This window comes from Melopsittacus undulatus, chromosome 5 (genome assembly GCF_012275295.1).
Source record: "Melopsittacus undulatus isolate bMelUnd1 chromosome 5, bMelUnd1.mat.Z, whole genome shotgun sequence".
Classification (NCBI taxonomy): domain Eukaryota; kingdom Metazoa; phylum Chordata; class Aves; order Psittaciformes; family Psittaculidae; genus Melopsittacus; species Melopsittacus undulatus.
Window position 1 is genome coordinate 37,614,126 of NC_047531.1, and position 8,055 is coordinate 37,622,180.

Sequence of the window (8,055 nt, forward strand, 5' to 3'; positions counted from 1 at the left end):
CATATTAAAACTCTTTTCCCCTACCTGCGGCAGGATAATGGTGTTATATTGCTGGTATCGTGTGTCTGGGGAAGGACGATGGGGAGTCGTGTGCGCCTACCGGCGTGTCAGCCGCGCGGGGCACTTTGTGCTATCGCAGCGCAAGGGCAAGGGAATACTGAACGCCTGGTTAAAAAAGAAATGCACGTCCGAACTCGCAGCACTATGTTGCTACCAAAACAGCATTTAGAGAAAGGAAAAATAAGTTTAGTTACCTTTCTGGAGCCTGTGCGATGGCTGGTATGCAGCTGCCAGTCCTCCTCAGCAACCTCACCCGACCTCACTGTGCGGTGAGATCCTAATCCAGTTTCTTCAGATCTTCCTCAGGGGCTCGCTTTTTAAACTCCCTTCCCACTGCTAATCTCCATCCTGACTCTGTCTGGCTATATCAAATGAAAAAGAACTGAGGGTGGTAAAAAGCAGTAAAGCAATCACAGGTTTATAGAATGGTTTGGGTAGGAAGGGACCTTCATCTAGTTCCAAACCCCTTGCCATGGGCAGGATTACCTTCCACTAGACTGGGTTTTATATGTATATTTATATGTATATGTATATATATATATGTATAATAAAAACCAGAATTACTTAGGCAGTCTGATTGTTTCTTCTGCCCATGGCTTCTGAGCCTCCCTTTCTTCCTTTTCAGTAGGACCTGTTGCAGGTGCCTGATGCCTCTAGTGCAGCATAAACTTATTGAGTAAGGGCTTTGACACCTCCATCTGCAAAACACCCTGCCAAACATGGGAGGAATGACCTGGTGCCAGTGCCACTGACTTACACAGAATTTAGATGCAGTCAGACCCTGTGGAAAAGGTGAGCAGCATTTTTTTTACCACTGATGTGAAGGAAAGAGTACAAATCTGTAATGAAAGGCTTGTGAGCAAAGTTAAATGTTCTTCTGCTATGTAAGCAGCAGGGGAAAAAAGGAAGAAATGTTCTGCATTGATGGTGTTTCCAAGTTTCATATATCTTTATAATGAATTTCAAGATCAAGACAATAATTTTGATAGAATTTGTGTGCTGATTACACTCAAAACTGCTAGATCCACCAAATAAAGTAGTTTGTTTTATTACTACAATGGTTTATTTCATAAGGTTCAATCAGGTCTAGTTCAGGATGTTTGCTAAAGAAGTGCCCGAACTTGCCAGAGAAAGTGAAAAGCCAGCTGGCAAACTCCTTCAAGACAGAGATTCCAGGTTTGACACAATATCTCCTCCGATATGGACACCAGGCCAAACATTATTTCAGCATGTTCTTAGGGTGTTCTCCAATTAAAAAAAAACTATAATGATGCATTTATAGGTGGTTTGGAGCTGTCTGGATTCAGAGATGGGTTTGATTCTTCACTGCAGAAACATGACACCACACACCCTGAAATGCAGGCTATTATATTTTCTTAACAATGTCTTTCTCTTTTCTAAAGGTAAAACAAAATAAATTATTCCGAAACAATGGAATTCTCATTCTTCTGTAAGTAGTATAAATTGCATTTCAAATCTTCTCCTTACAGCTAAGAGATAGAAATAGTTTATGTGGAGGAAGCACTTCAGTAAATATGTCAGCCACTGAGCTTCTAGGATGTTTATCTCATGCTCTTTATCCCTGCTGATATGTACTAGCTACTTCAAGTTCAATGTATACACATTAATTACCACACAGTTATTCAAGGTAATGTAAGAATGCTAAAATGCTTAAGCATTTATTTTCATATATTTTTTGTAGCGATATTTTAATATGAATGCTGCATAAATAATGAAATCATAAAAATGGATCCATGTCTAGAAAAAGTTACAATGCATTCACAAACTCATGGTCTTGAAAAGAAAGAAAAGATTGTTTCCAAATTTCTGGAAAAAAAAAACCCAAGCAAAAAAAAAAAAACTCAAAAAAACCCAAAACCACCCCAACTTAACTGGGATTGATGCATCCCTCAGTAGCTGGTCCGTATTATTTATTAGATCCTGTTGTGTAAAAAAAAATAGGCACTTAAAGCTTGTGTTGCTGCGTAACACATTTAAATAGTTTTGAGCTCAAGCCACTTCACATTTCTCTAACACTTGAGAGGCTGATCATCTTTCTTCTTTATTTCCTATAAAGCAAATATAAGTATTTTATTTTACCTTGCTAATACTCCAGATTTAGATCTTGTTGCTATTCTTCAAATGAATCAACAGATGTGGCTTCTTTTGCTAAACTGCATATGAAAATTCTTCTAATTTATCTATATCTTTTCAAATGGGTAATTTGTGACCCATATATTTTTATTTTCACATTGTTTGTTTGCCTGTTAGCTTCAGTACATCTTTCTGCCGATCCAGACCCTTATCTTTGTCCTTCTCTGTCTCTGGACCCCAGCTCTCTTGAAGAGCTTGATTAAATTAGATTTTCTTTGAGCACCTTTAACTTGAACTTCAGCCTGTGAATAGCTGTCTATTAAATCTGACTAAATGGGGACCTTTTCATGACCTCTTTCTCAAGCTGCTTGTAAATTTGTATATCACAGGCAGCTTTGCTTTAAAGACTCAGTAATCTAAAGTCTCTTTCTTTTCTTTTGCTCTAACGTTGATGGTGCCTCCTGCCAAAACTCAAAGCATGATGTGTCAGCAATCCTCTCTCCAGCCAAAGAAGGCTAGACACAGCTTGCTGTAGAGCCTGTCAGATCCACTCCATGTGTCAGCCTGAGGGAATCAAACGAGAGCAATGAAACGTGTTTTCTTCCTCCAGAGTCTGTAGCCTCTGGCACCCACTGGTACAGGAGCAAAGAAGGAGCAGTAGCACAGCTGGCCTGGCTCAAGTCCCATGGTTTTACTCTTAATAGCAAATGTTTCTAATGCAAACCTGCCCCAGCTTATTTTACAACTCATTTAGAAACTGCAGTGTTAAAACTACTTTAATTTTGGTACTCATTTTAATCCTTTTTTCAAGTGACAGAGCTAATCCACCAGTCATTAAAGGGCAGCGTTTAGTTGCTTTCAGGGGTCTGGATTCGAAGATACTCCTGGCTTTGTGTCTAAGTAGTGGTTCTTGAGCTTGGCAGAAGCACTAGCTATTACCATCTTAAACTAATCTGTTCCTCTGGTATAATTTCATGCTGAAATGCAGAGAAGCCTAATGTAGTTCATCTTTCTAACCATAAAAGAGGTCATAAAATGAACATGAAATGTGAATAGACAGGTCCAACTATTAGCCCACCATCCACTTTTTTGCTCACTGTGCTCTGTTTCTTCAGGCAAAACACAGAAGTGACTGCTGCCTTTTAGAACTTCATCTTTTGCCCACCAAATATGAGATACATACAGCAGAGCTTTCCGTAACCAGGGCCTTCCAGCCTCTGTGGCAACCCAGTGGGATCGTGAAAGTCCAGAATGCCTCAGATCAGGCTGCTTTTCAAATACCCACCCTTAGCCTTTCTGTTATTCCTCCCTCTCTGAAATGAGAATAATATGAGATTCCTAACCAGTTTGGTACCTGCTAATCATGAGCTTCTGTTGATTATAAAAGCACAAGATTTTTCTTTTAAATGTATTTTAAAAGTATTCAGGTTCAGAAACAGAACAAAATATTTCACATATGAGTAGCTGATGCAAGGGCAACAGTAGCTAACTTAATTTCTTATATTAGAAGAAAAAGGAAAGTAGGAGAGCATGTGTCATTTTGATCTAGTTTTGATCTAATGTTTGCCTGGAGAGAAGAGTGAAACCACAGCTGCTCATCCTTCAGCAAAGAAGTGTACACCCAACTTGTAGCCATAAACAACAGTGATTTACATTTCTCTGGAAGCACAGGGTCATTACTTTACTTTATCCTTGATATTTGTGCAGCTCTACACGCTTGGTCATTACCAGTCTACATCACTGTTCATAATGCAGAAATCATCTCCTTTTGTTTTTTAAAAGTGTGTTTAGATTTACACACTACAGTAGCAAAATCGTGCAATGCTGGCATAAATAATCTGTTATGACAAGCCCTGAGGGAATAACTCCTCTTGGCAGGATGTGTGTCATCCCAGGATGGTCTGATGCATCAGTAACTGCACCGTAACAATGAAAACATGAGCTTGGCCTCGGGTGTCTCAGTGCTGTGGTGGGCTGGCTCAGCTTTGTTGGCAAGGTAATGCAGTTTAACTTCAAAAGGGAAGGCAAAGAGGATAATAGTCACTGTGGAGGGCTATCTGTGAGACAGCCAAAGCTCTCTATGATGTATTAAGAAAAGGATTTGAAAGAGACACACTGAACTTTCTGTTAAATTAAACTTGTAATTTTCATTTTAATTTCTTGCTTTGTGTGCTCTCTGTAACAAGAATCTTCTATCCATTGGTGCTATACACATATATCAGTAAGAAACCACATTTCCGCGATACTGACTCATAGCCATTTGAGGGAAGGCTCATTAAGGGAATGGGAATTAGCCACACTGTCCAAAGGGGAGTGTCCTTTACCTTTTGGAATCCAGATGTGAGCAGCTTTCCCTCTTCCCTTGCACTCCTGGCAGTGTCCTTTAGGAGATGGACAGATGGAAATTTATTTCAACAGCTTGTAGAACAGAGTGAAAATGTTCAAGTTCAGGTTTTGTACATCTAGTTCATCTGGCAACATGGTGGTAAAAGAACATCTAAAACTTGTTCTTGCCTTGGTAATAATGATCTATCAGTGCAAATTTGCCAGTGTCTGTCAGCTGTGCTGATATCTTAGAATCATAGAATCATAGAATAGTTAGGGTTGGAAAGGACCTTAAGATCATCCAGTTCCAACCCCCCTGCCACGGGCAGGGACACCTCACATTAAACCATATCACCCAAGGCTTCATCCAACCTGGCCTTGAACACTGGCAGGGATGTTTTCTATGAAAAAAAAATATAATATAATAGAGTTGCGTTTTGAAAACAAAATGTATGTAAAAGTACTGTGGTTTATAGTGCAAATATTGAGAGAAATACTATTAATAGCTTGAAATACACTGTACCAGTTGTTGTAACAGTGTTGAGGACAGATTGGGAAGGGGACAAAGGGGATCAAAAGGGAAACAGCTTTGTCACCCAGCTGCAGAAACAGCCATTATGGCATTTGCATAGTTCATATATTCCCCCTCCTTGTCAGGAACTCATCCGCTGTAGATACCAGAGTAGCTGCTCCAGACAGGTAGCTTGTTACGCCCTTCCTCTCTTACATCTGAGAAGTGGCATCTAGGGAAGTTCCATCTAGCTAATTCCTCTGTAGGAGGATGCATTTCTTGGGTCACTGCAGCAGCTTACAGTGATGGTGTCTGTCACAGAGATGCACAGAATTATCTTTATGAAGTGGCAGCAGTTCTTACAATCCTGAATCATACTAACTTTTTATCTGCTGTTTTATCCATTAACCCTCCAGTAACTGTGATGCAAATGTCTTCTTGTTTTCATTTTTTGTTAAACAAAGTATCAGCAGATGGCAAGCCTTCACTGCTGTATCTTGATCATGTATCTGTAACTAAACACAGACCAGATTTCGTTTCTTCATCCTTGTTCAATGGGCACTTCTTCCCTCCTTACTCTCACCAGCCCACAGGATTAAGAGTAATGTTCCAGCACTTAATGCACAAACCTACATGTGTCCACAAACTGCAACATTGTTATATATTACTGCAGCCGCTACATCATGTCTAGGAAAACTGGATTTGATGCACACAATAACTTGACTAGCCTCAGTGCCTTCTAATAAGGTGATTTGAAGGCATTGGTTAGAGTAGTGTGGTAAAGTTCCCAAATTGTGAATTCTCCTCAAGTGTGTACACTTTGCAGCCAGGCATAGGACCTGCTGTCACTAGCAGTGGCCACCACCAGTGCTGCCAGCAGTGTCCTTGCCAATGATGGTACCTGGATTTGAAAGGCTTTGAAAACCAAATTTAGAAACCTGTCTCCCCTCAAAGAGTGCCAGTAAATATAGTAGGTGGGAAATCTGAATGAGCCCTGCCCTAGCTACCCTCAGTAGATAGCCCAACACAAATCTGCAAGCAGGCAGAATCTCATAGTCCTGGACTACCGCCAGCCCAAATTGTTCTCCTGGCGTTTGTCTGCACTAGGTACACACAGCAGCTGAAACACATACATCTCTTAGCTGCGTTTAGGTATTGCAAGGACTCTGTTTGACTGTGTGGTGGTTCTGACACACTATGCCGTCTGTTCACAAGGATGAGAGCTTCTGAATGCTCTGCATAAACCTTCAGTAACTGCAGCTCAGCTCTTCAGCAGGAATTATATTAGGCAATACACAAGAGTATTTTAGAGCACTGAATACTGCACCAAAACACTGCAGCTTTATGGTGCAAAGTGCCGCAGGCACATGATTTGAATGTGCTAAAAAAACATTCCAGTTCGTATCTGTTTGAGTATATTTTGTCTGTATCAAGCCAGTTTTATGCCAGACTAGATAATGCCAGTTCCCCCTAGACAATATAAAGCCAGTATCAATACCAAACTGCATGCTCTGGGTAATTGGCACCAAAAGTGCCCTCACTGCTCCTGCCCCATCCGTTTGGATTGGAAGGTGATCCAGTGTCACACAAATAAAATCTTAATGGGCTTGTCAGCATGTTCTTACTAAAACCAAAGTTTCTTTATTACCTCAGCCTCTGCCTCTCTTCTGTCTGGAATACATAGGAGCACAATGAAATCTAGCATTTACCAGTGCAGCTGTGTCCTACCTCCTTCCCTGTCTGCACACACACACCCCAGGACACCATTCTAATAGAGTTTTGTGTAAACAGCAATTGGCAAAAATCCTGAAGTCCCTTCTAAGGCAGACAGGACATCACTGTGACATGCTTATCTCAAGTTTCTTCAGAGAATTACTTCTTCCAGATAACACCCACCAAAGAAACTGAGCACGCTGGGAGTGTTTCTGGAGGGCCTTATCCATCTCTGGTTGAAGATAGCATCAGTCTTTGAGTCGGTGCAGGGGAGGCAGGTGTGGAGCTGCAGCTGAGACTACCCTAGCCCTGGTGGTCGCTGTTGCTCTTTGTGGACTTGCTAAATGGGATTTGCCAAACACAAGACTTGTGTGGTTGACCCTAACTCCACACTTTCCCAGTTAAAGGAAAGCCATTTCATTGGGGTGAGCTGAGGCCAGGCAGCAGCACAGCAGGAACTGTCACTCAGGGAGGGGACCAAGCACCATAGTCTCACTGGAAGCAGCTCCCTGGGCCAGGGTTAGGTCCCACCTATAACCTCTGTCACTGCCTGGGGACTCTTCCTCCCCAGTGCAGTGACTGTGTAGTCCCCAAGCCTTGGCAGCTAGATCGCCTGGTGGGGGGATGCTCTCAGGGCCTTCAGAAAATGGGCACTATGGGCTTTTACGTGTGTACAGCTGGTCTGCACAAACACCATGCTTTCTGGTGTTTTCTTTCAATCTGTAGCAAAATGTAAAGTTCTCGGTATTGTTGGAAAGGAAAATGCCACCCAACCAGCATTCTGGTCCTTACAGCAGCTGCTCAGTCTCAGTGTCCCAAAGTCAAGATTCAATCAATTTAGTCTTGGATGCTTTTTCGATTTCAGATAAACCAGAGCCTTCAGTACTTAACAGCTTTTAGAAAATACACACAATTATATATGATACATTGGATTAATTTCAAAATACCTGACTTGCAGTGGTACACTTCCAAAGATAATTTCATTAGGGATTTTCTTGCCATGACAGTACCTGGAACAAAATCGTCCAATTTCCTTTGCGTAAGTAGCTCTCACTGAAATCAGTGGAGTAACTTCAGAGATATGGCCTGCTGAAGGTCTCTCCTTTCTTTCCACAGACCAGATTAACTGCTTTGCAGGCCAGATCTAGACACAGGGTCATTGGCTGATCATCTCTGCGAAGAGATCGAAAAAGGATTATGTATTATAACCTTTTATGTTATGGTCAGCGGCTTGAACTTGGCCCACATGAGCAGTGGCTTGATGTCATTTATGGAAGCAGTCTGTAGTTGTGAATTCTGGGCAAGCTTTTTCTCAAGTAACTAGACTGTCCCAGGTAAAATCTGAATAAATC